Source organism: Mustelus asterias, chromosome 6 (genome assembly GCF_964213995.1).
Source record: "Mustelus asterias chromosome 6, sMusAst1.hap1.1, whole genome shotgun sequence".
NCBI lineage: Eukaryota > Metazoa > Chordata > Chondrichthyes > Carcharhiniformes > Triakidae > Mustelus > Mustelus asterias.
Genome location: NC_135806.1, coordinates 44582076 through 44607318, shown reverse-complemented (window position 1 = coordinate 44607318; position 25243 = coordinate 44582076). Strand labels below are relative to the sequence as shown.

Here is a 25243-nt window from a genome sequence, read left to right as displayed (position 1 = left end):
ATGTGAGGTGATTCATTTTGGTAGGACTAATTTAAATGTGGATTACAGGGTCAAAGGTAGGGTTCTGAAGACGGTGGAGGAACAGAGAGATCTTGGGGTCCATAATGCACACATCTCTAAAGGTTGCCACTCAAGTGGATAGAGCTGTGAAGAAGGCCTATAGTGTGTTAGCTTTTATTAACAGGGGGTTGGAGTTTAAGAGCCGTGGGGTTATGCTGCAACTGTACAGGACCTTGGTGAGACCACATTTGGAATATTGTGTGCAGTTCTGGTCACCTCACTATAAGAAGGATGTGGAAGCGCTGGAAAGAGTGCAGAGGAGATTTACCAGGATGCTGCCTGGTTTGGAGGGTAGGTCTTATGAGGAAAGGTTGAGGGAGCTAGGGCTGTTCTCTCTGGAGCGGAGGAGGCTGAGGGGAGACTTAATAGAGGTTTATAAAATGATGAAGGGGATAGATAGAGTGAACGTTCAAAGACTATTTCCTCGGGTGGATGGAGCTATTACAAGGGGGCATAACTATAGGGTTCATGGTGGGAGATATAGGAAGGACATCAGAGGTAGGTTCTTTACGCAGAGAGTGGTTGGGGTGTGGAATGGACTGCCTGCAGTGATAGTGGAGTCAGACACTTCAGGAACATTTAAGCGGTTATTGGATAGGCACATGGAGCACACCAGGATGACAGGGAGTGGGATAGCTTGATCTTGGTTTCAGATAAAGCTCGGCACAACATCGTGGGCCGAAGGGCCTGTTCTGTGCTGTACTGTTCTATGTAACTGAGCTCAAGGTCAGCCATTTCTACCAAGTTAAGGAAACAGGATGCAGGCAGATAGATGTAATATCTAAAGGTAACCAAAAACAACAATGTTCTCGATTCCACATGGTCTAATGTAGCCTATCCAAATGACAACAGCAAGCCCAGTATCACAAAAACATATCAAGTAGTGTTTTTTAATCCACTGGTTGGAAACTTAAATTTACCTTTAGTCTCTTTTTAAAAGATTGACTTCACAGAATTGTTATGGTGCATGTGGTCGCCATTTGGCCCATCATGGCTGCACCAGCTCTCCAAATGAGCTTCATGACTTAGTGCCGTTCCCCTGTACAAATGCCTCGATTGAACCTGCCTCCACCACACTTCAGTCAGTGCATTCCAGATCCAAACTATATACGTTCCCCCCCCCCACCATCACATTTGCTTCTTTTTCAAATCATTAAATCTGTGCCCTCTCGTTCTTCGTCCTGTGACGAGCTGGAACAGTTTCATTCCATCTACCCTGTCTAGCCCATCTCATGGTTTTGAACATCTCTATCAACTCCCCTCTTAGCCGCCTTCTCTCCGAGGAGAATTGTCCTAACCTCTCCAATCTATCCTCACAACTGAAATTTCTCATCCCTGGAATCATTCTTGTAAACCTCTTCCATACTCTCTCTAATGCGCACACATCCTTCCTATACTGTGGTCCCCAGAACTGTACACAATGCTCCAGCTGAGGTCAAACTAGTGTCTTGTATAATTTCAGCATAACCTCCCTTCTCGTGTACTCTATGCTGCAATTAATCAAGCCCAAAATACGATATTACTCTCTCCGCCGTCCTGCCAGTTTCAATTACCTTTGCACATATACACTCAGGTCCCTCTGCTCCTGCACCTCTTTTGTAATTTTACCCCTCATCTTGCATCATCCCACTATGTCCTTCCTGCCAAAATGCATCACCTCACACTTCTCTGCATTGAACTTTATCTGCCCACTCCACCAACTTGCCCATATCCTTTCGAAGCTCTACACCGTCCTCAAGGTTTACAATACTTTCAAGTTTTGTGTTATCTGCACAGCAAGATCTAGATATATACTATACAAGGAAAAGAAAGGGTCCCAAAGGTAGCTGTCCGACTGGCACTGTACCGTACACATTCTAATCCGCTGAGATGCAGACACCATGTCTGCAAAGACCCATAAAGGACAATGATGAGGGCAATGCAACTCAACGGTACATCCTGTCCCAATCAGCAACGCATCAAGGGAAGCAGACAATAGGACCCTAGCTGAGGGAGGATTGCCAGCCATGAACTGATCAAGTTGCATGGGAGAATGCACTTGTTAACTGCCTTATTTGAATCACTGGGTCATGTGACAGGTCCACCCTGTGTATTTAAGCATCTGCTTTCTTCACAGTAGGAGGGCAAGCAGCTGAGATGCTGACAAAAGATCATTTCAAGTGGGGTCCCTCCTTCCTCATTCTCTCCAACTTATCTTGCAAACTTTCATACTTATTTGCTGATCATGATCACTCAGGTGTCCCTGCTGCAGACAAAGACTTGAAGAAAATCTCTGGAAGGCCAACCAAATCAACCGGCTGCATCTTTAAATCACATCTACAAGATAAACAGGACCATCAAATTCATCCTGTCAGCCAAGCTGCCAAAACAATGCATCATACACCCCCAAATCTCTCGACATTAATTCACCTCATCGATCTATCCCCACATTCTTTGTACGCACACAACTCAAAGATATTATTTTACTCAGACCAGGTTAAGTACAATAAAGCTTAACCTCTTTATTAAATGCCTGTCTGATTAGTTCCTTTATGATGAGAGTGAACAGTAAAACAATCACTGAATTGGCAAGTAAATCTTTTCCAATCAACCCCCCTCACTTGATCATAAACAGCAGTAGTTCTTCCAGTCAATTTCTACCTAGTCAATGTACAGAATTGCTCCAAAGTCAGAAATGACTTTCTATATGACCGTGACCAAGGTAAAGCATTTCTCCTTCTACTGTCTACAGTCTTTGACACAGTTGACCACACCATCGTCCAAAGCCTCTCATCATCCAGCTGAGTGGAACGGAACCTGCTAATCTACAACAGCTTCTCTTCCCCACTCCCACACAGTTACCTCTGGTGTCGCCCAAGGATCTATCCTTGCCCCTATTTCTTATCTACATGCTGTCCACACCAACATCATCCAGTTTGAACTCTCCACCATCTCATTCCAACCCTACACTGTCTAAACTTTGAGTATGCTTACCCAATATCTGGTACTGGGAGAGCTCAAATTTCCTGTAATCAGCAATTGTTAAACATAGAACAGTACAGCACAGAACAGGCCCTTCGGCCCACGATGTTGTGCCGAGCTTTATCTGAAACCAAGATCAAGCTATCCCACTCCCTATCATCCTGGTGTGCTCCATGTGCCTATCCAATAACCGCTTAAATGTTCCTGAAGTGTCTGACTCCACTATCACTGCAGGCAGTCCATTCCACACCCCAACCACTCTCTGCGTAAAGAACCTACCTCTGATATCCTTCCTATATCTCCCACCATGAACCCTATAAGTTATGCCCCCTTGTAATAGCTCCATCCACCCGAGGAAATAGTCTTTGAACGTTCACTCTATCTATCCCCTTCATCATTTTATAAACCTCTATTAAGTCTCCCCTCAACCTCCTCCGCTCCAGAGAGAACAGCCCTAGCTCCCTCAACCTTTCCTCAAAGGACCTACCCTCCAAACCAGGCAGCATCCTGGTAAATCTCCTCTGCACTCTTTCCAGCGCTTCCACATCCTTCTTATAGTGAGGTGACCAGAACTGCACACAATATTCCAAATGTGGTCTCACCAAGGTCCTGTACAGTTGCAGCATAACCCCACGGCTCTTAAACTCCAACCCCCTGTTAATAAAAGCTAACACACTATAGGCCTTCTTCACAGCTCTATCCACTTGAGTGGCAACCTTCAGAGATCTGTGGATATGAACCCCAAGATCTCTCTGTTCCTCCACAGTCTTCAGAACCCTACCTTTGACCCTGTAATCCACATTTAAATTAGTCCTACCAAAATGAATCACCTCACATTTATCAGGGTTAAACTCCATTTGCCATTTTTCAGCCCAGCTTTGCATCCTATCTATGTCAAGACTATCTATGTTAAGACTGAAGCTACTGTCTTCAACCCCTTTCACAAACTCTGCTTTCTTGCCACATACCGAAGCCGAAACAGATTGTTCCCAAGCTTGGCGCCAAATCTGACACGAGGCAAACTTCCTGCCACATCTGCACCACCACTTCAACTGCCTATTTCCAGCTCCATAAGATCACACAACTTTGCTCCGCCAGCTCTAGACTTTGCTCTTCCAGCACACTTCTCACGTGGCTTTCAGTCTTCTTTCCTCAAATTTGGGTAATACAAAGCTCGGTCCCTTAACTGCCAAACTTGGAACCAAATCCTATTCAGCCATCATGCCTGCTTACTTATCTAGGATCCCATTTAATACCTCAATTTAAAAATTCTGAGCCTCATTTTCAGATCTTTCCTGGCCTTACCCATCTTCATCTTCATTGCCTCCAGCCGTACAGACCTCACAATGGTGTTTCTCTAATTCTGGCTTCCAGAGTATCTGCCATTTAAACTGCTCCAGCGTTAGTGGTCATAAGTCTTACGAATTCTTCCCTGAACCTCTCCACTCCTCTACCTTGCTTTCCTTGTTTAAGAGGCATCTTAAAATCTACACCTTTCACTTGTATTTTAGTGGCCAGGTGTCAAGTTTTGATTACACATTGCTTAGAAGCACCTTAGGATTTTTCTTCTACTTTAAAAGATGTTTAATGAATAAAAAAAATTGCTTTCCTTTATGACAAGAGCTGAAAAAATGAGCTTCCATCTTAAAACTTCTTTGGAGGCACTTGCATCCATGTTAATGGTGAACAAATAGGCAGAGCACAGAAGTAGTTGAACAGCTGAGAGAATTTACAAAGGTCAGAAAGCTGAATGTTATGAGTCAGGCTGTGAAAACTGACCTCAGGATACTACATGTACATGAAGCAACATTAAATAAAGGAACCTTGTGAAGTTCTCAGATGTGACAGTATGGAGCAGGAAGAGAAACCATTGATGTGCTGGATTCAGGCCTTGTATTTGACAGTGACGGCAATTACCTAGCTCCATCCCTGGAATGATTGTGCAGCCTGCAACACTCAAGTACCCATGCTCAAGTTGTTAAGACAGCACATTTGCTTTTTTAAAAAAAAGAGGACTTGTCAAACACTGGTTTTGTTGAATTGATCAAGATTACATTGAAGTTCTTGGCATTTGTGCAAGACACACACTTGAAGAACTGAAGACATTAAACATTGTTTTAAAGAGTAAACAATTTCAATCTACTGCCATGCAACTTTAAGATCAAATCAAAATGACTGGAAAGGCCTGGAAGAACTTAGCACCTACAATCAATAGCAACAATGGTAACAAAACTAGCAGCAAGTACAACTCCACAGCAGTTAACATAATCCAAAAAAAGATTTTAGATAAAGCAGCATGCTTTCTCCAGTTTTAAAACTTGTCACTCCTCAATAACACTGAGTATTCAGATGGAGGAATTCAGAATTTTCCAATGTTTTAGATACATGCATGTTACACATCTCTACTGAACATTCAAATTAAGCCATTAGAAAATATTCAAATTTAAATGTTTCACATTTGTTTGGTTATATTACCACTTAAAGATTGTATTAGAAATTGCACATATACTCACAAATACAAAAAAATCATAAATCAGGAGGCCAGGAAAGATTTTGTAGCAGACCATTAAGAGTTATTTGGTACAAACACATGGGACATGATGATTTACTATATATGCCACAAATTGTCTCCACTTCCTATTAAATTTAAATTTTAGGAAATAGCAGGTTTCTTTAAAAACTACCATGAATACTGAAAACTGTTTACAGTGCATCTTTAGCTACATAGGATATTCTGAAGTGTGTGTTATGAACATAGAACAAAGAACAATACAGCACAGGAACAGGCCCTTCGGTCCTCCAAGCCCACGCCGCTCCCTGGTCCAAACTAGACCATTCTTTTGTATCCCTCCATTCCCACTCCGTTCATGTGGCTATCTAGATAAGTCTTAAACGTTCCTAGTGTATCCGCCTCCACCACTTTGCCCAGCAGCGCATTCCAGGCCCCCACCACCCTCTGTGTAAAATATGTCCTTCTGATATCCGTGTTAAACCTCCCCCCCCCTCACCTTGAACCTATGACCCCTCGTGAACGTCACCACCGACCTGGGAAAAAGCTTCCCACCGTTCACCCCATCTATGCTTTTCATAATTTTATACACCTCTATTAGGTCTCCCGTCATCCTCCGTCTTTCCAGTGAGAACAACCCCAGTTTACCCAATCTCTCCTCATAACAAAGCCCTTCCATACCAGGCAACATCCTGGTAAACCTCCTCTGCACTCTCTCTAAAGCCTCCACACGTCCTTCTGGTAGTGTGGCGACCAGAACTGGGCGCAGTATTCCAAATGCGGCCGAACCAACGTTCTATACAACTGCAACATCAGACCCCAACTTTTATACTCTATGCCCCGTCCTATAAAGGCAAGCATGCCATATGCCTTATTCACTACCTTCTCCACCTGTGACGTCACCTTCAAGGATCTGTGGACTTGCACACCCAGGTCCCTCTGCGTATCTACACCCTTTATGGTTCTGCCATTTATCGTATAGCTTCCCCTCTACGTTAGTTCTACTAAAATGCATCACTTTGCATTTATCTGGATTGAACTCCATCTGCCATTTCTTTGCCCAAATTTCCAGCCTATCTATATCCTTCTGTAGCCTCTGACAATGTTCCTCACTATCTGCAAGTCCAGCCATTTTCGTGCCGTCCGCAAACTTACTGATCACCCCAGTTACACCTTCTTCCAGATCGTTTATATAAATCACAAACAGCAGAGGTCCCAATAGAGAGCCCTGCGGAACACCACTAGTCACAGGCCTCCAGCCGGAAAAACACCCTTCCACTACCACCCTCTGTCTTCTGTGACCAAGCCAGTTCTCCACCCATCTAGCCACCTCCCCCTTTATCCCATGAGATCCAACCTTTTGCACCAACCTACCATGAGGGACTTTGTCAAACGCTTTACTAAAGTCCATATAGACGACATCCACGGCCCTTCCCTCGTCAACCATTCTAGTCATTTCTTCAAAGAACTCCACCAGGTTAGTGAGGCATGACCTCCCTCTCACAAAACCATGCTGACTATCGTTAATGAGTTTATTCCTTTCTAAATGCGCATACATCCGATCTCTAAGAATTCTCGCCAACAACTTCCCTACCACGGACGTCAAGCTCACCGGCCTGTAATTTCCCGGGTTATCCTTCCTCCCCTTCTTAAATAACGACCACATTAGCTATCCTCCAATCCTCTGGGACCTCACCTGTGTCCAATGACGAGACAAAGATTTAAGTCAGAGGCCCAGCGATTTCATCTCTCGTCTCCCTGAGCAGCCTTGGATAGATTCCATCAGGCCCTGGGGATTTGTCTTTATATTCCCTAAAAAACCTAACACTTCCTCCCTTATAATGGAGATTTTCTCTAACGGGTCAACACTCTCCTCCGAGACACTCCCAGTCAACACATCCCTCTCCTTTGTGAATACCGACGCAAAGTATTCATTTAGGATCTCCCCTACTTCTTTGGGCTCCAAGCATAATTCCCCACTTTTGTCCCTGAGAGGTCCGATTTTTTCCCTGACAACCCTTTTGTTCCTAATGTATGAATAAAATGCCTTGGGATTCTCCTTAATCCTGACTGCCAAGGACAGTTCGTGACCTCTTTTTGCCCTTCTAATTCCTCATTTGAGTTCTTTCCTACTTTTTGTATTCCTCCAGAGCTCCCTCCGTTTTTAGCTGCCTGGACCTAACGTACGCCTCTCTTTTCTTTTTGACCAATCCCTCAATTTCCCTGGTTATCCACGGTTCTCGAATCCTACCCTTCCTATGCTTTTTTACAGGCACATGCCTATCCTGCAGCCCTAACAACTGTTCCTTAAAAGACTCCCACATGCCAGATGTGGATTTACCCTCAAACAGCCTCTCCCAATTTCTGCCTAATCCCACTAAAGTTAGCCTTCCCCCAATCCAACACCTTACCCTTGGGACACCACTCATCCTTTTCCATCACTATCCTAAAGCTAACAGAATTGTGGTCACTATTTGCCACATGTTCCCCAACCGAAACTTTGAAGACCTGACCGGGCTCATTCCCCAGTACTAGGTCCAGTATAGCCCCCTCTCTAGTTGGGCTATCTACATATTGTTCCAAAGAACCTTCCTGTACGCATTTTACAAATTCCTCCCCATTCAGACTCCCAGCCCTACGCGATTTCCAGTCTATACCAGGGAAATTGAAGTCTCCCACTACAACAACCCTATTTTTCCTGCACCTATCCAGTATCTCCTGACATATCCGTTCTTCCACTTCCCTTGGGCTGTTGGGGGGCCTGTAGTATACCCCCAACAAAGTGACTGCGCCCTTCCTGTTTCTGAGCTCCACCCACAGTGATTCGTTACACGACCCCTCTGAATTGTCCTCCCTCTGCACCGCTGTAATATGCTCTCTAACTAATACTGCTACTCCCCCACCTCTTTTGGCCCCTCCTCTGTCTCGCCGAAAACACTTGTACCCCGGAATATTCAGCTGCCAGTCCTGTCCCTCTTTCAACCAAGTCTCTGTCACCACAACCACATCCAAATTCCTCATAAGCATTAAGGCCCTAAGTTCGTCTGTCTTACCTGCTACGCTCCTTGCATTGAAGTAGATGGACTCCAGACCTCCAGGCCCAGTGAGGTCATCCTCCCCCAGAGTGCTCTTCTTCTTTGCCAGCCTTGTCCTGGCCCCAAGCTCGTCCCCAGCCTCTACACTTATAGACATAATTTTTTGATCCCCACCCCCCCCCCCTGCCATATTAGTTTAAACCCACCCGAACTGCACTAGCAAAACTCCCAGCCACGATATTCGTGCCCTTCCAATTTAGTTGTGACCCGTCCTTCTTGTACAGGTGCCCTCCTCTCTTGAACACTTCCCATGATCCAGGAATATGAAACCCTCCCTCCTGGACCAGTCCTTTAGCCAAGCGTTCAATTGTATTATCTCCCTATTCCTAGCCTCACTGGCCATTGTCATTGGGAGCAGCCCAGAGATTGCCCTACTTTTTAGCCTATTTCCCAACTCCCTAAATTGCTCTCGTAGGATCCTCCTGCTCTTCCTATCTACGTCATTTGCACCAATGTGTACAATGACATCCGTTTCTTTATCCTCCCCTTTTAATATGCCTCCTATCCACTCGGAGACATCCAGTACCCCAGCACCAGGTAGGCAGACTACCATCCTGGAGTCCTGTTTGCACCCACAGAATCGCCTGTCCGTGCCTCTAACCGACGCGTCCCCCACCACTATTGCTCTCCTAATCCCTCTTTCCTTTCCGGGCCACAGAGCCTGACTGTGTGCCAGTGACCTGGTCACTGTGGCTTACCCCTGGAGAGTCATCCTCCTCCACGCTATCCAAAACAATATACTTGTTTTGGAGGGGGACAACCACAGGTGAACCCACCACTAATTGCTCACTCCCCTCCCCTCTCACACCTGTCGCCGAGCCCTTCCTATTATGAGAGACAGCCACTGGAATACTCTCTGGTACGTTACCCTGCAATTAATCCAACATATCTAGAGTATCTGGAGTACCTAATGAAACAGAATCATACTGAAGTATATAGTACACATTCACAACCCTTACCATTTCCCCAATATGCTTGGAATACATTCTAGTTTTGATATATTGGATTGCCAGAGCCAAATTTTGCTCATTGGAATTTCCGTAACTACATTAGCACACCTATTTCGCCAAGGAAAGCTTTTTAAAATGTTGACATACTGACTTTGCCACCTATATTTCCTGACTGAAAAGCACTAACATTGTCCCTTCTCCCACTGGTTCTCTCCTTCTGTTGGAATTCAATGAAATGGTTGCCTACTTTACTGTTGGGACTAATATCAATCTATTGCATAGGTTATAATTACAATTAGTGTAGATTTAACTGCAATTTCTCTAACTTGCAATCAATTTTGTTTCACAAATTGTGCTAACTTGATATTTTCTAGTTCTTCCAGTGCACCTCGCTGCTGAAATGGAAGTACAGATCATAAATTGTTCATTTCAGTTAAGCAATTGCAATCTGTATAAATGTCAATTGTAACATGATAGAGTCAACAGATTATGGTTACTCTAGTGGAAAATCATGCATCTTCAGGAAATGGTTGAGATGTCTACTTAGCCAGTAAAATCAAGCAATTGTAATGTAATAGTCTTCACATTTTAACTCCATGAATAATTTGTTTGAGATAATTTTATTTAAGCTTTAAAGAGCGATTTAGCTGTGTTATTTACACTTCACAATTTAAGTTAAAGTCAATTTTACACACAATAAAACTTTTAATTATGGAGAAGTAGATTATACACTCAGCCTAAAGGAGACAAAGTGCACAAAGGAACATTTGACATTGGATGCTTGCTACTAATACGCAAGATGAAGACAACTGCTTCTTAACGAACCTTCAAATTTATATTAAATATAACCTGAAACAAAGAGGAAATCTAACCTTCTAAAACATTCAGTTTCCTCTCAATACTGTGTGGTAAATCTTGACACCTGCCCACCAAAACCAATTTTTGTTTATTCTAAAATCAAATTGATTCATTGATTAAACATGCCAATAGCTGACTTAACAAAAGGTCTTCTGCACTCCAAACAATAATGTTCATTGTGAATGCTTGGTTACTCCTTGGTCAACAGAGGTGTTGAAATTGCCAACTGAACACAATCATTGCACAGGAAAACAAGGTTTAAATGATATCAAATTCTTGCAGTCAAGTTCAAAATAGTATCTTAATGCTGATGAATAATTAGGATTAAACACTGCTACTGAAAGTTTCACTGCTAACTGAGCTTTCCCTGACACACATACAGACATTGTACTTAACGTTTTTAATTTAGCTTTGTGCCATTCCAAAACAATTGTCGCCACACAGAATGTACTTCAGTGTTAAGCCTCAAGTCTGTAAAAGATGACAGTAAACTACAGCTTGCAGATTGTAATGCGCCTCCTGTTCCAACTGTCAAGAGAAAACGGTTGTAGAAAAAGCTGTCATTATCAAGTAGCGGTCCAACCCATTATTGAAGTGCTCTTTAGTAGCCATATTAATTTAGTCTACAGGCATCAGCGTCTAAAATACCTGTAGAGGTATTCTTGCATTAACTTGGACTTATCCCATGCCAATTCAACAGATGCATAAAACATGCACAGATAGACATCCAGCCAAATAAAGGAGACATCATGATAAGTGACCGAAAGCTTGATCTTAAGAAGTAGGTTTTGAACAGAGCATGAAAGCAAGTACAAGAGGGACAAGCAGAGATTTAGGGAGGAAATTCTAGAACTTAGGACCTAAATGGCTGAAGTTATGGTTACCAAGAGTAAGGCAAAGGTTGTGAAGAATGAACATGATGCTAGAGTTTTGTACGAGCCCAAGTTTCTGGAGGGTGGGAAATTGAGATAACAATGAGAGTAACATCTTCAATTACCCAAAATTTCCAATTTTGACCGAGAGTTCAAATCAAATTCTTGGCATATTGTATCATATTTTACTGATACAACTCTCACCCCAACACTGGGAACTACATTTTATAACTAGGTTTCTCTCTTTTTCCTTGCAGATTTGATCTATCGGATTCTAATTTTTACATGGTTAACATAGAAACCTGTAACAATTTATGATGTTTCAGTGGGCAAGTGTACCATGTAGTGCACTTAGTCTCACACATTACAAGTTACAAAATTTGATATTAAGTCTCAGTTGACTTCAATCTCATATCCAAGACCAATGCTGTCCAAACAGAACTGGTGACTGGCCACCGGTGGCATAAATTTACCAATATGCACTTTTGTACAAGAAAACGTACGTACACTCGTGATACACACGATTCACATGTTAAAGGATTTAAGGATAGTTCAGACAGGCAGCATGGTCAGTGCAGGCTTGGAGGGGGGGGGAGCAAGAGAAACAGCAAGAGGTATCCACGTTTGAACTGATGATACCAACACTGGTCCTGTCATGGACTGCTTCCTCATTTCATTTATCACTTTTTTCACTACATGCGAGCTGCATTATGGTGAACAAGGTGACAAGGGATTCAAATCTGAGCAAATTATACAGATGCTGCTCAAAATGTTCTCCAGGCAGTCATGGCTCAGTGATGGAACTGCTGCCTGGGTCAGAATGTTTTGAGCTCAGGTTCTAGAGCAGTAAATTGCACACAGATTTAGAGACTGCAGCACTCTTGACAGTCTTGTCATTTAGTTGGGGTGTTAAGCAGGGGATTGGAATTGTCCTCTGCTGGGGAATAAAAGATTTCATGGCATAAATTGAAGAACAGAGAGCTCTCCCAGTATCTAGACCAACATTCATTCCTTCAGCAATGAGCAGATTAAATGATCTGGTCACTGACATTATGTGTATCTGTGGGACATTGCCGGACACATCTTGACTATCCTGTTTGGCCACATTATGTCGAAGTATACTTGTTCTTCTATGTATTCAGCCATGAAGCACTTCAGTGCTTTTCTGAACATCAGACATGCAATAAACATGCAAGCTCTTTGCTGAAAAACGTTGGTCACAGTTTCGGCCTATCTGGTTCAGTTACGTTATATGTCTAAAACATTTGCATTTGCATTTTTGATTAGGCAACTAATGAGGGTTTGAATAAGATTCAACAGAGAGAGAATAATAAACATCAATCTTTTGGAAATGCTCAATTTATCTCAAATAATCACTCAAATTATTTTAATAAATATGACATTAATAATGCAAAACATTTTTGGTATTGCTCCAAATTTTGAACTGTAGAAAATTAAGAGCACTTTGTGGTGTATTCATTAACCACATTGTCTTGGAGTTGCAACTAAATGCAAAGCACTCGCTATGCAAAAGGTTTAATACCTGCAGTTAACACTTGCTAACACATTTACACTGATAAAAGTTATTTATGCAGCTCAGACAAAATCATGCAATTACAAACTTCGAACTTTGGTCCATTTAAATCAGTCAGCAATTTGACAGGAATCAACAAGAGAAATACTTCTATACCACAGATGAGACTTCAAAGTGCTTTCGTTTCTACACAACTGGAATAATAAATTGCTGATATGCATGATTCAGAGGTTATCAAAGGTATAAAGGGCTGCAGGATAGATTTAATTCCAGACAAAACATAATTTCTATTAACAGGCTTTGCAATTAGGTGATATTTTAGGTGATAGATGGGAAAATTCTAGAAAATTACTGGGAAGATTGAAAATTAAACACAAATAAAGAAGTTCTGATGAATACCTATGACTCCGAACAGTGACAGGTTCCATTTCTGCCATTGAGTATGCAGCTTCTATCTGTATGGTGCAAGTAAAAGTTTTATTTCTTCAAATATTTGAGTGTGCGCTTTTGATTAAACAAATCACCAAGATATGAATATGGTTAGGTAGGAAAGTTCAGTTGACAGTTCAACAACCTTTCAACAAATTAAGTAATTTCTAGCATTTCCTGTTTTAATTTCAGATTTCCAGCATCTGTAGTATTTTCTTCAGTATGATTATCATGCCACATTCAAAAAATGACAACTGTAGAATAATATTGGCATTGCTTGATAGTTTTTGTACTTAAGTACCCTTCAAATGATCACACAAAGCTGAATATTAAGCAGACAACCCCGAAATAGTTTCAAGCTATTTTCTATCAACTGCAATCCACAGTGCCAGTCCCTGGGTTCAATTCCTGCCTCGGGTCACTGTCTGTGTGGAGTTTGCACATTCTCCCCGTGTCTGCGTGGGCTTCCTCCCACAGTCCAAAGATGTGCAGGTTAGTTTGATTAGCCATGCTAAATTGACCCTAGTGTCAGGGAGGATGAACAGGGTAAATATGTGGGGTTACAGGGCCTGGGTGGGATTGTGGTCGGTGCAGGCTCAATGGGCTGAATGACCTCCTTCTACACTGTAGGGGTTCTATGACATGCAATGCAACATACATTTTGGAAGCTAACTTGCTCATCACGCCCAACACTGGCAGCACATAGGAAGCTTTGAAGCAGTGTTTGGAAATCAAAAACAATTCATGTTTGCTGACTTTTCGGCACCAATTCAAAAAGGAGTATCAATGTTTCAACATGTTACATGACTTCCCCATGATGCAACACAGCTATTACTAAATTGTGCATGGAATGCAGTGAGCAGAATTGTTAATGGCATATTCATGAGATCACAGCATACATAGAAAGCTTCTAAATCAATTTGGATGAACAGGTCATACCAATTTGCATACTGAGGGACACCAACAGGAATAAACCGGGTATAGGCAAGAAAATTACAACTGCAGAGCAGCAATGTGGAACATTACAACATCATTGATAAAATAGCTTCAATAGGAATTCCAGCAAACATTCAACTGCAAAGCTAAAAAGCACAGTTCAAAAATAATAAACACTGAACCAATCCCAGATATTTGCTGGGCCACAAACTTAAAAATACAAGACACTCATGATGGCAAATTTACATTCCCGAAGTGTGACCCTTTTTTCAAGGCACTTGTTTATCAAAACTTCCTTTTAGGTTAAAAATTAGCAAGACTGGAGGCTTCCATACCCCCCAACACTCAAAATGCAATTTACTTTCGATTCATTCAGCAATTAGAATGAAACAATTTCAATTGTCAGGAGTAGACTTAAACAGTAAAAGATGAGAAGCTCAACATCACGAAAAAATTTCAGAAATACAGGACAAGTTAGTATCAATGGCTGTGCAGTCAAACCCAAAAGAGGGTTTTAAACATTATCCTCAAATACAAGCAAGACAAGAACCATTGTTTTCTCCCCTTTTCTTCTATAAAGAATGTTGATCGACTAAGCACATTATTCAATTCCAAAGTTATCACACCCACCCCAATCGTATCCTCAAAAAATATGGCTGCAAACACCACAAACACCTTTTCAGTAAGTTACTGGAGTGAGAACACTAATTGACCATTTTCTCCTCTCTCACTTCAGAAAGTGGTTTAGAAAAGCATACAGTGTCCTGGGCTTTATAGAGGCAAAGAATTTAAAAAGTTATGAACCTTCGTAAAAGAATTTCAGCCATAAAGGGAGTACTGTGTCCAATTTTGGACACTGCACTCTCGGAAGAATACAAAGGTCTTGGAGAGTGCAAAAAAAGATTTACAAGAATGAAGTTACTCATCCCCAGAACCAGTTACACAGATAGATGGAGAAAGCTGGGATTGTTCTCCTTCAGAGAAGGAAAGGTTGAGAGGAGACTCGTTAGAGGTGTTCAACATCATGAGGGATCCAGACAGAGCAAATAGAGCAAAACTGTTCCAATGGGTTTAAGGGCCGAGAAACAGAGGAGAGTGACTGAGAAAAAAAACTAAAGACGACATGGAGGAAATAGTTTTACGCAGTGAGTGGTTATAATCCAGAATACACTCCCCGAAAAGGGCAGTGGAAGCATATTTAATTGCGACTTAAAGTAATTGAATGGGAATAAAATTGGTGGGGTACAATGCAGGAGAGTGATATAAGATGGATTACTCTTACAAAGAGCTGGCATGGACTGAACAGTCCAAATGGGGTTTTATGATTCTATACACAACCCATGATACTTATCAATTTCAACAATATCATGGATATGGGGTTGAGGGGAGAAGAAAAGTCGGAGCACTGAATCGAGACTATACAATTAAACAGAGAAAATCAGAGCAAGGTTAGGGTGGTAACCCTCCTGCACATCGGAGCTGCCTCCAAAAGGCCCAAAAGCAAGTTGCCTATACATTTTACAAGTAACTGTGTGGTACTTTATAGCAACATGAATAATCTTTATGAGCTGTTTTTGTTTGGGTGGTCGCCCCAAATACTTGAATTAGCTTCGCAGGAAAGAGACAGAATCCATATTGGTAACATTGCAGTCAGAGGTACTAGACTACCAACCCAAAGGTACGCAAGTTCATATGCCATAATGGCAAATTAAGTGAACTCAATAAACCTGTCCATTTATGAGGCACAATAGGAAAAAAATAAAGTCACAGTTGGCATACTTTTGTAAATCTTACTGGTTTTCAGTGAGTCATGTGAATTCACTCCAACATCATGTAATTGACTCTTAAACATAGAAACAGAAGCAGAAGTAAGCCATTCAGCCCTTCGAGCATGCTCTGCCATTGGTTATGATCACGGCTGATCATTAAATTCAATATCCTGATCCTCCCTTCCCCCCATATCCCTTGCCCAAGATCTATATCTAATTTCTTCTTGAAATCAGACAATGTTTTGGCCTCAACAACTTCCTGTGGTGGTAAATTCCACACATTCACCACATTCTGGGTTAAGAAATTTCTCCTCACCTCAGTTCTAAAAGGCTCACCCCTTATCCTCAAACTATGGCCCCTAGTTCATGACACCCAAACCATCGGGAACATTCTTTCTGAATCTACCCTGTTAGAATTTTATAAGTTTCGATGAGATCCTTTCTCACTCTTCTAAACACCCTCTATAGCAAGAACATCCTTCCTCAGATAAGGATACCAAAACTGCACACAATACTCCAGATGTGGCCTCACCAACACCCTAATACAATTACAGTAAAACATCCCTATTCCTATACTCACATCTTCTTGCTATGAAGGCTAACATACCATTTGCCTTCTTTACTGCCTGCTGTACCTGCATGCGTACTTTCAGCGACTGATGCACAAGGACACCAAACTCTTGCTAAGGATCCACCCCTCTCAATTTACACCCATTCAAGTAATAATCTATCTTCCCAATATTGATACCAAAGTGGATAGCCTCACATTTATCCACATTATCCTGCATTTGCCATGTGTATGAACACACACTCAGCCGATCCAAATCACGCTGAAGCATCTCCTCGCCCCCTCTCACAGCTCACTCTCCCACCTAACCTAACCTGCAAATCTGGTGATAATACATTTAGTTCCCTCTTCCAAATCATTAATATATAATGTGAACTGTTGGGGTTCTAGCACAGATCCACTGGTGACTGACTGCCAATCAGAAAAAGGCCCATTTATGCCAACTCTTTGCTACCTATCTGGTGACTAGCTTTCTATCTATCTCAAGACATTACCTGCAATCCCATGTGCTTTAACTTTACATAGTCTGTTATGTGAGACCTTGTCAAAAGCCTTCTGAAAGTCTAAATAAACCACATCCACTGGTTCTCCTCGATCAACTCTACTAGTTACATTCTCAAAGAATTCCAATAGATTCGTCAAGCACGATTTCCTCTGTGTAAATCCATGCTGACTGCTTTCCAAATACTGAGCTATGAAATCCTTAATAATGGATTCTCGCAACTTCCCTGTGGCTCACTGGTCTATAGTTCTCTGTTTTCTCTCTACCTCCCTTTTTGAATAGTGGGCTTACATTAATTAGCTGCCCTCCAATCTGTAGGAACCAGTCCAAAGAAGTTTGGAAAATAACCAATGGATCTACTATTTCCAGGGCCATTTTTTTTTAGTACTCCGGGATGAAAATAATCAGGCCCTGGTGATTTATCCACCTTCAATTTTCCTAAAACCATTTGTCTACTAATGCTGATTTCCTTCAGCTCCTCACTAAAACTTGTTTCTCTCAGAACTTCGGTACTTTATTCATGTCTTCCTTTGTGAAGATTGACGTACAAATGTAATGCCTCGGCCATTTCTTTATTCCCTGTTATGAATTTTCCTGTTTGACTGTAAGGGCCCTACATTAATTTTGTCAATCTTTCTCTCTTTATATACCAATAGAAACTTCATGCTCCCCGCTAGCTTACTTTTATACTCAATTCCCTGGTCCACTTTTGCTGAATTTTAAACTGCTCCCAATCCTCTGGCCGATTGCTTTTTCTTGCAAATTTGTTTGCTTCTTCCTTGAATCTGATATTATTTTTAATTTCCCTTGTAAGTCATGGTTGGTTTGGTCACAGTTCCCTTACCACTCTTCCATCAAACAGGAATTAACAACTTCTGGAGTTCACCTATTCGTTCCTTAAATGCCTGCCCATTGCCAGTCCACTGTCTTTCCTTTCAGTATTTTCAAGAAATTTCACACTCTTGAAGCCACTCAAATGACCTTGACAACTACTTAGATGTGAACTACAGAATGGTATGAGAAACAAGATCAAACATCCAGGCATCTAATCAGATCAAGACTTGAGCAATCTCAGCCCAGTCAATGTTACAAACCATGCCTCAAAGGTTGAGGAAGAGGAAAATTACATTTCAATACATGTTTCAACACTGAGGTCCCACTTCCATGTTGCTGTCGGGTTCATCTTTCAAGTGCTTCACTACCACCAATGACAGAGCAAAAACAATCAGTGTTTCACATTCCAATATAATTGAAAATACCATCTCCAAGTGGAGGGCAAAATCTGTAAATACAATGCTGAATGTTTTTCATAATTCAAGTAGACACCTATATTGTCACTAGAAATACTTAGCGCTGTATATCATAGACATGCAGCATTAATTCCTCAAGGACTTCAACACAAAATCAAGACTGACCCTCCAATGCATTAATGAGGGAGACCAGCATTATTGGAGGTGTATCTTCTACTGGAGACGTTAAATCAAAACCCTGTCTTCTCTCTCAGGTGGGTGTAAAAGAATCTGTGGCACTATTTCAAAGGAGAGCAGGTTAAATTACCTCATATCCTGGCAAATGTTTATCCCTCAATCAAGACCACAAAACCCGTGAGGTCATCATCACATTTTAGTTTGTGGAAGCTAGTTGTAAAATGCATTGGGACATCTGATTATTGTGAAAGCTGCTATATATTCCCGTCACAAGTGACATATCTTACAAACTACTAGGTCATTTGCAATAGTCCAGAAGCTTTTTGCTGTGGTACAAAGTTGAAAAGAGGCATTTTTCACCCCTTTTCAGTTCTAATGGAAATTTCAGGATGAAAATTTCACACCCCAGCAATAAATCAGGACTATCGGATTTTTCCACAAATGGTATTCACTTTCAACTATTTTACTTACTCTATACATCAAAACCAGTGTTGTCCAATATATTATCCACATCGCCATTCTTGATCAGCAAATAGAAAAATTACCAGCCAGCCATTGAGCATATGATCCTGATGCACATACACTCATTCACAGAGCACGTGTGTACATGCTTTAACCTTTGAGTTTGTTACTTAAAATGGCAAGACAAAAAACAAAGTATACAAACGTTTCTAAAGCCTTTGCTTTATCCCTTTGGTTATCAACGAAAAATGGTGTGTCACACAGCTTGAACAGAGTAGCCACTCCAGGCCAGGAACAAAAATGCCCATCTAACCAACAATGAGCAACTTCAACATGGCATGCCATGGAGAAGGGAAAATAACATCCCAACTGTGTTCTGGACAGAGCGTTGGGCCATGTATTAAATATCAAGTGGTGAAAAGTGAACAAGTCAGCAAACACTCTGATAAATCAAAAGTATCAATCATAACTGCTGGACAAAAACCTAGAAGATGTAGGTCTGATAAATCAATGTCAAAATTCCAAACATTAATAAGAGGGGGGAAAAAAGTTTTCACACAGAATGATGTTAGGTGTTTGTTAATTAAATATAAACATTAGGTATATCTACCTGCATTGTGTGTTGGGTTCTTTCTATCCAAGTAAATGTAGCAAAAATCACATCATAGCCATGCCAAGGCTATTTAGACAAATTGTTTTGGATAACACTGACCTGAACATGGCAAATTGCCTCTAGTCCAATTCACATACAAAATATTGTATTTTTTATTTTAAAACAATTGGAAGTTCAAGGCTGTAATTCAATACCAAATAGCAGATGCTCAGCACTCAAGACTTGAGTGATGTCATTGGTAATCCTCTGATCAGGTTACAGTCCTACAACTTCACTCCACATGACAACTATTATAGTCTGAAAACAATAAGCTCAAGTTTCCCTCAGCTGTGGTATGGTACAATGAAATAAACTTGTATTTATATACTGCCTTTTACATCCTTTGGAAATCAAAATGCTCCCATAAATGTGATAATGATTAGAAAATCTGATCCTTTAACGTTGATTAAGGAATAAATATTTGTTAGAATATCTAGGATAACTCCCTTATTCTTCAATAAGTACATCCTTACAAGTTGTTATTTTACAGAATTAACATAAAAATAGAAGTAGACCATCTGGCCCCTCAAGTCTGCTCTGCCATTCAATATAATTGTACCTTCTGCCTCAATTCCATTTTTCCGCTTGTTTCCCATGTCCCTTTGTTCCCCCGGGATATCAAAATATATTTATCTCAGTCTTGAATATATTTAGTGGAGCATCCACACCTTGAGGTTGACAATTACAAAAGATTCTCAGCGGCTAAGTGAATAGGTTTCTCATCTCAGTTATAAATAATCAGCTCCTTATCTGATGCTGCGGCCCCGTGTTATAGGTTCCATTGTCAGGGGAAAACAACCTCTCAATATCTACTACTCTGTCAATATTCTCTATGTTTCAATGAGATCACTTCTCATGCTTCGAACTTGAGAGTATTGACCCAACATACTCAGCCTCTCGTCATAGGACAACTCTGATACCAGGAACCAATCTAGCGAACCTCTGCTGTACTGCATTCATTGAAGATCCTCAGACCAAAACTGTGCATGTATGGCCGCACCAAATCACTGTACAACGGCAGCATGACATGCTTACTCTTGTGCTCCAAGCTCCTTGCAATAAATATCAACTTGACATTTTTTTATATATATAGAAACCCTAGTGCAAAAGGAGGCCATTCATTTAAAGCAACCTTTTCTCCAACATTTATGATTTAGTGGGAAATTGACACTAAATATCATGCCTTACATTAAAGTGAAGGCACCATTTATAACAAAGTATCAACAAAACCCACAATGGATCAGCCTGACTGCGATCATATGGAAAGCAATCCCAAACCCCACAACTGCTGCCAACAATTAGATCTAGACGAATTGGAAACTGGTCAAAGATCCCTATACAATTTATTAAAATTAAGAGAATGGCAGCCATGACCTATAATTGCCTTTAAGTATGCCCAAGATGCGATTTCAAGTTTTTTTTCATCTTTGTTGTTCAAAGTCACCATTCTCAGGTGAGGTAATGAGATGCAACTCTTCTCTTGCTCACTTTCCTGCTACTTCAAACTCATGCAAAAGTCAAATCATGTAACTTTAGAGTAGTTGATAAGTTGTAAAAGTACAAGAGAAAGAAAATGCAAACATAAAAGAATAATTCTTTTTAAACTCTTACATCGTGCATTTCCTCAAAATTCAACTCTTTAAAAATGTAGAGAAATAATGCTTTACGTATGACACCAAGGAGTTCAAATACTTGGCAGGAGGGTTGGGAGTGAGACTTGTTGAGAGGAAACACTAAGCTCTGATGTTATGTGGGGATGAGGAAAATCAGCAAAGTTATGAGATGATGGTGGGTGGATAATGGCAGAGAGGTAACACTGGTATGTAGTGTTTGGGCTCTGAGAAGAGGCTTGGCACCAGTGACCTACTTTTGTAAGCTCTCAAACATACAGCAGCAATGCCACTTCAACAGCCTGCATTGTTGAACACAACAATTCCACAGCTACAAAACAAACCTCAACTTAAAACTCCAAGCTACAGGAGTGGAACAAAACCATTCCCAAATGGACTGCACTCCAACTAGAGGATGTAATTTCTTTTGAGCAGTAGTATTTCTTGATCGGCTATAACTGGGGCAGGACAGTAGCACAATGGTTAGCACTGCTGTCTCACTGCACCAGGGACCCTGGTTCAATTCTGGCCTTGGGTGACTGTTTGGAGTTTTCACGTTCTCGCCATATCTGCATGGGTTTCCTTTGGGTGCTCTGGTTTCCCCTCTCAGTTCAAAGATGTGCAGGTTAGGTTGACTGCCCATGTTATATTATCTCTCAGTGTCCCAGGATGGATTGGTTTGGGGAGCTTGTGGGGTAAATAAGTGGGGTTACAGGCCTGGGTAAGATGGGCCAAATGGCCTCCTTCTGCACTGCAGGGATTCTACAATCTTGCAGCTAAAAAAACAATTTTCCCCCTTCTTTTCTGTATTGTGCAATAATGCAGGACTTGAAAAACATGGGTATATATTGCATTTGAACTATAATTCTGCTAATCATGGTGTTTTCAAAGCTGCAGAGTTTCTATAGGAAAAGGGATACAAGGCCACTTCTACATTAAGCTTGTAAACAAACTATTGACAAAGGTTCATTACTGACTTGGAGCCATCTGAAGATAATTATCCAAATCTTGAATTGCGCCCACGTACATACTTGGTGAAAGCTCCCTTGTGGATAAAATCCATCATGGATACTAACCTATGCCTATAGCTTACATCACCAATCTGTGGTAGGTGAACAATCAGGCAAGGACACACAATCATACTCAACTATAATAGCAGAATATATAAACTGGTGGCTTTCTTGAGTCAAAACGATGTCCAAAGCATGTGGGAATGCATTACGACATTCTCCAATTTCTATTTGTCCTGTCTGGATAACATAGGCTAATGAGGACGTGCCACATTTACTCAATTTACTGAGTGGGAGAGAGCAAAGGGGATATTTCAGGGCTCAAGACCTCAGCAGCTGAAGGCAAAGCCACCAGCAGTGGAATAAGATGTGCAAGAGGTCAGAATTGGAAAAGCACAGATCGCTCAAAATTGTGGGGTGGAATGAGGTTAGAGAGGAGGGCGTGGAGGAATTTAAAAACAAGGTTGAGAATTGAAAAATCAAGATATTGCTTTTTTGAGAGCCAAAGTAGGCCATTGAACAGAGGTAATAGGTGATGCACTTTATGAGTTAGGATAAAAGCGTTTATAAGTGTTTCAAATGAACTTAACTTTATGAAGGACAAATGTTGGGAATCCAGACATGAGTGTATTGGAATAGCTACATCTGAGGGTATTAAAGACATGAACAAGGATTTTAGCAGCAGATGAACCGTGTCATGATTGGAGTCAATAATATTAGAGGTCCAAACAGTGGCCTTTGTGATCGTGCAAATTAGTGGTGTGAAGCTACTCTCAGCATCAAATACAGTGCCGTGGTTGCAAAGAATCTGGTTCCCAAGTATTTTTGATTTGATTTATTATTGTCACATGTATTAACATAGTGAAAAGTATTGTTTCTTGCACGCTATACAGACAAAACATACCGTTCATAGAGAAGGAAATGAGTGCAGAATGTAGTGTTACAGCTATGGTGTAGAGAAAGATCAACTGAATGCAAGGTAAGTCCATTCAAAAGTCTGACAACAGCAGGGAAGAAGCTGTTCTTGAGTCGGTTGGTACGTGACCTCAGACATTTGTATCTTTTTCCCGAAGATAGAATGTCTGGGGTGCGTGGGGTCCTTAATTATACTGGCTGCTTTGCCGAGGCAGCGGGAAGTGTAGACAGAGTCAATGGTTGGGAGGCTGGTTTGCGTGATGGATTGGGCTACATTCACGACCTTTTGTGGTTTCTTGCAGTCTTGGGCAGAGCAGGAGCCATACCAAGCTGTGATATAACCAGGAAGAATGCTTTCTATGGTGCTCCTCAAAACCTACATTCTTAGGTAATCTTATACAAAGCCATAATATTCACTACACATCCACTGAATTCTATCCGGTACCCTCATTATACCTTGAACGTCCATCATGTCACTACCACAGGTGAGTTAGTTCAAGGAGGAGCCTCTTGTTACAGATAGGATTTCGTTCTGAGCTGGGTGTTTCCCTCCAAGTCAATGACAAACTCAGCCAAGTGGTCACTTGGACAAAAGTACCAGGGAACTGAAACTTTCCAAACCAAGCAAGACTCAGCTTTCAGAAGCAACAAAAAAGATAAATTGGAAAACGCCCATTTTAAAAAGGACTTTGCGGCTCACTCACGCTTAGCATTGTGGTTTCCAGCTGTTCAAACATTTAAACTATCACAGGTTTGAAACATCAGTGAAAAACGTGAAAAAAATTCTCGCTTTCAGCAATTTTACCCATAAATCATGCTCAAGTATATCCTGCAGCGACTGTTAGATTTATTTCCTATCCCTCCCAGACCAAATTAACAGATAGTTTCTTCAGTCTTTCCAATTTGACTTAATTTAATGCGTACAGCGCCACTCTTTACTCCCCTACCGCGACATAGCTAGAAACGTGTTGACGATCAAACTGAAGCAAAAACACTCTTCAGAGTTTATTTTTTAAAAACTGCCTTGAGACAGTAAATGCGGACGAATTATCTCTGGTTCCGAGGTTATGCGACCAACAGGTTAGTTCACCTGTAGCATTTCTGATCTCATCCACCGGAAACCTTACAGGAGTAGAAATTTTTAAAAATCTGGAATTGGGGGCGGCCGGACTGGACACAGCGCCCAGCAGCTGGTCTGCGGCCCGAGAGCTGGGAGCGCTGAGAAGATCCCTCACGGTGCCTTGGACACGCACCGAGCCCCCGCCCCGGGGCTTGTTTACTCATCACAACCCGAAAAGGGTTTAAAATAAAACCAACGGAAGTGGCCCGCTCACTGAGCAACGGGCAAGTTTCGCTGGGCCAGGCGAGGGTTGCCGGTAACGAAGCCCTTCTGTAACACTCACCCTCACCTGTCGTCGCCACCTCCTCTCCTCACCGAAACGACATGAAGAGAAAGCGCCACAAGTGGAAGAGTCGGAATCTGACTGAACTTCAAATCAAAAAAACAGCCGCCCTGCAACTGTCGACACACCTCCGCCGCTTTCCTTTTTTTTTCTGCACCCCCCTCTCTTGACTCGACCTCCACAGACCGTGGTTCCCGGTCTCTTCCCACACACACACCCCCGTCACTGCAATGGTCGACCCACCGCCATATTTGTTTGTGACTTTTCACTTCAGCCGGAGATCCCGCCCCTCCTCACGGGATGACTGACAGCCGTCACGTCCCGCCCCTCTTCCGTGATTGACAGCGGTGGTTCTCGGCCAGGCCACGCTCCGACCCTGGGGCTGACTAGGTACCGCCCCTCCGCGTGATTGACAATGGAGGATCACGGCCACGCCCCCCTCTCGAGATGATTGACTGCCACGGGTACCTCCCCTCTTCCATGATTGACAGCAAAGGTTCTCTCGCGCCCATTCCCGCCTCCTGCGTTGATTGGCGGCAGCAGTTCATTGTGCCACGCCTCTCCCGGGGCTAATTGACATCAAAGGTTCACTCGGCGCGCCCCCGCTTCCCCAGGGATGATTGGCAGCTGAGGTTGCCAGCTGTGCTCAGCTGTTGACAACAAAGGTGCAAATGCTCTTTCAGATCGGCTGATAAAAGTGACCCTAGGTCACCAAACAAGC

At 41.9% G+C, this 25243-nt stretch overlaps 1 protein-coding gene across 7 annotated transcripts in view; it reads right to left on the bottom strand.

The window, feature by feature from the left end:
• The window catches only part of dennd4c (DENN/MADD domain containing 4C), a 209926-nt gene extending 185128 nt beyond the window's left edge, over window positions 1-24798 (bottom strand). For 4 of the 7 annotated variants that reach the window (XM_078214259.1, XM_078214263.1, XM_078214261.1 and 1 more), the window contains exon 1: window positions 24523-24794. The gene's annotated coding sequence lies outside the window, so the exon portion shown is untranslated. Of the gene's footprint in view, window positions 1-24522 lie in introns of all 7 variants that reach the window. The other 3 variants (XM_078214260.1, XM_078214262.1, XM_078214265.1) reach the window with 2 other exon arrangements.
• Between the last annotated feature and the right edge of the window lie 445 nt (window positions 24799-25243).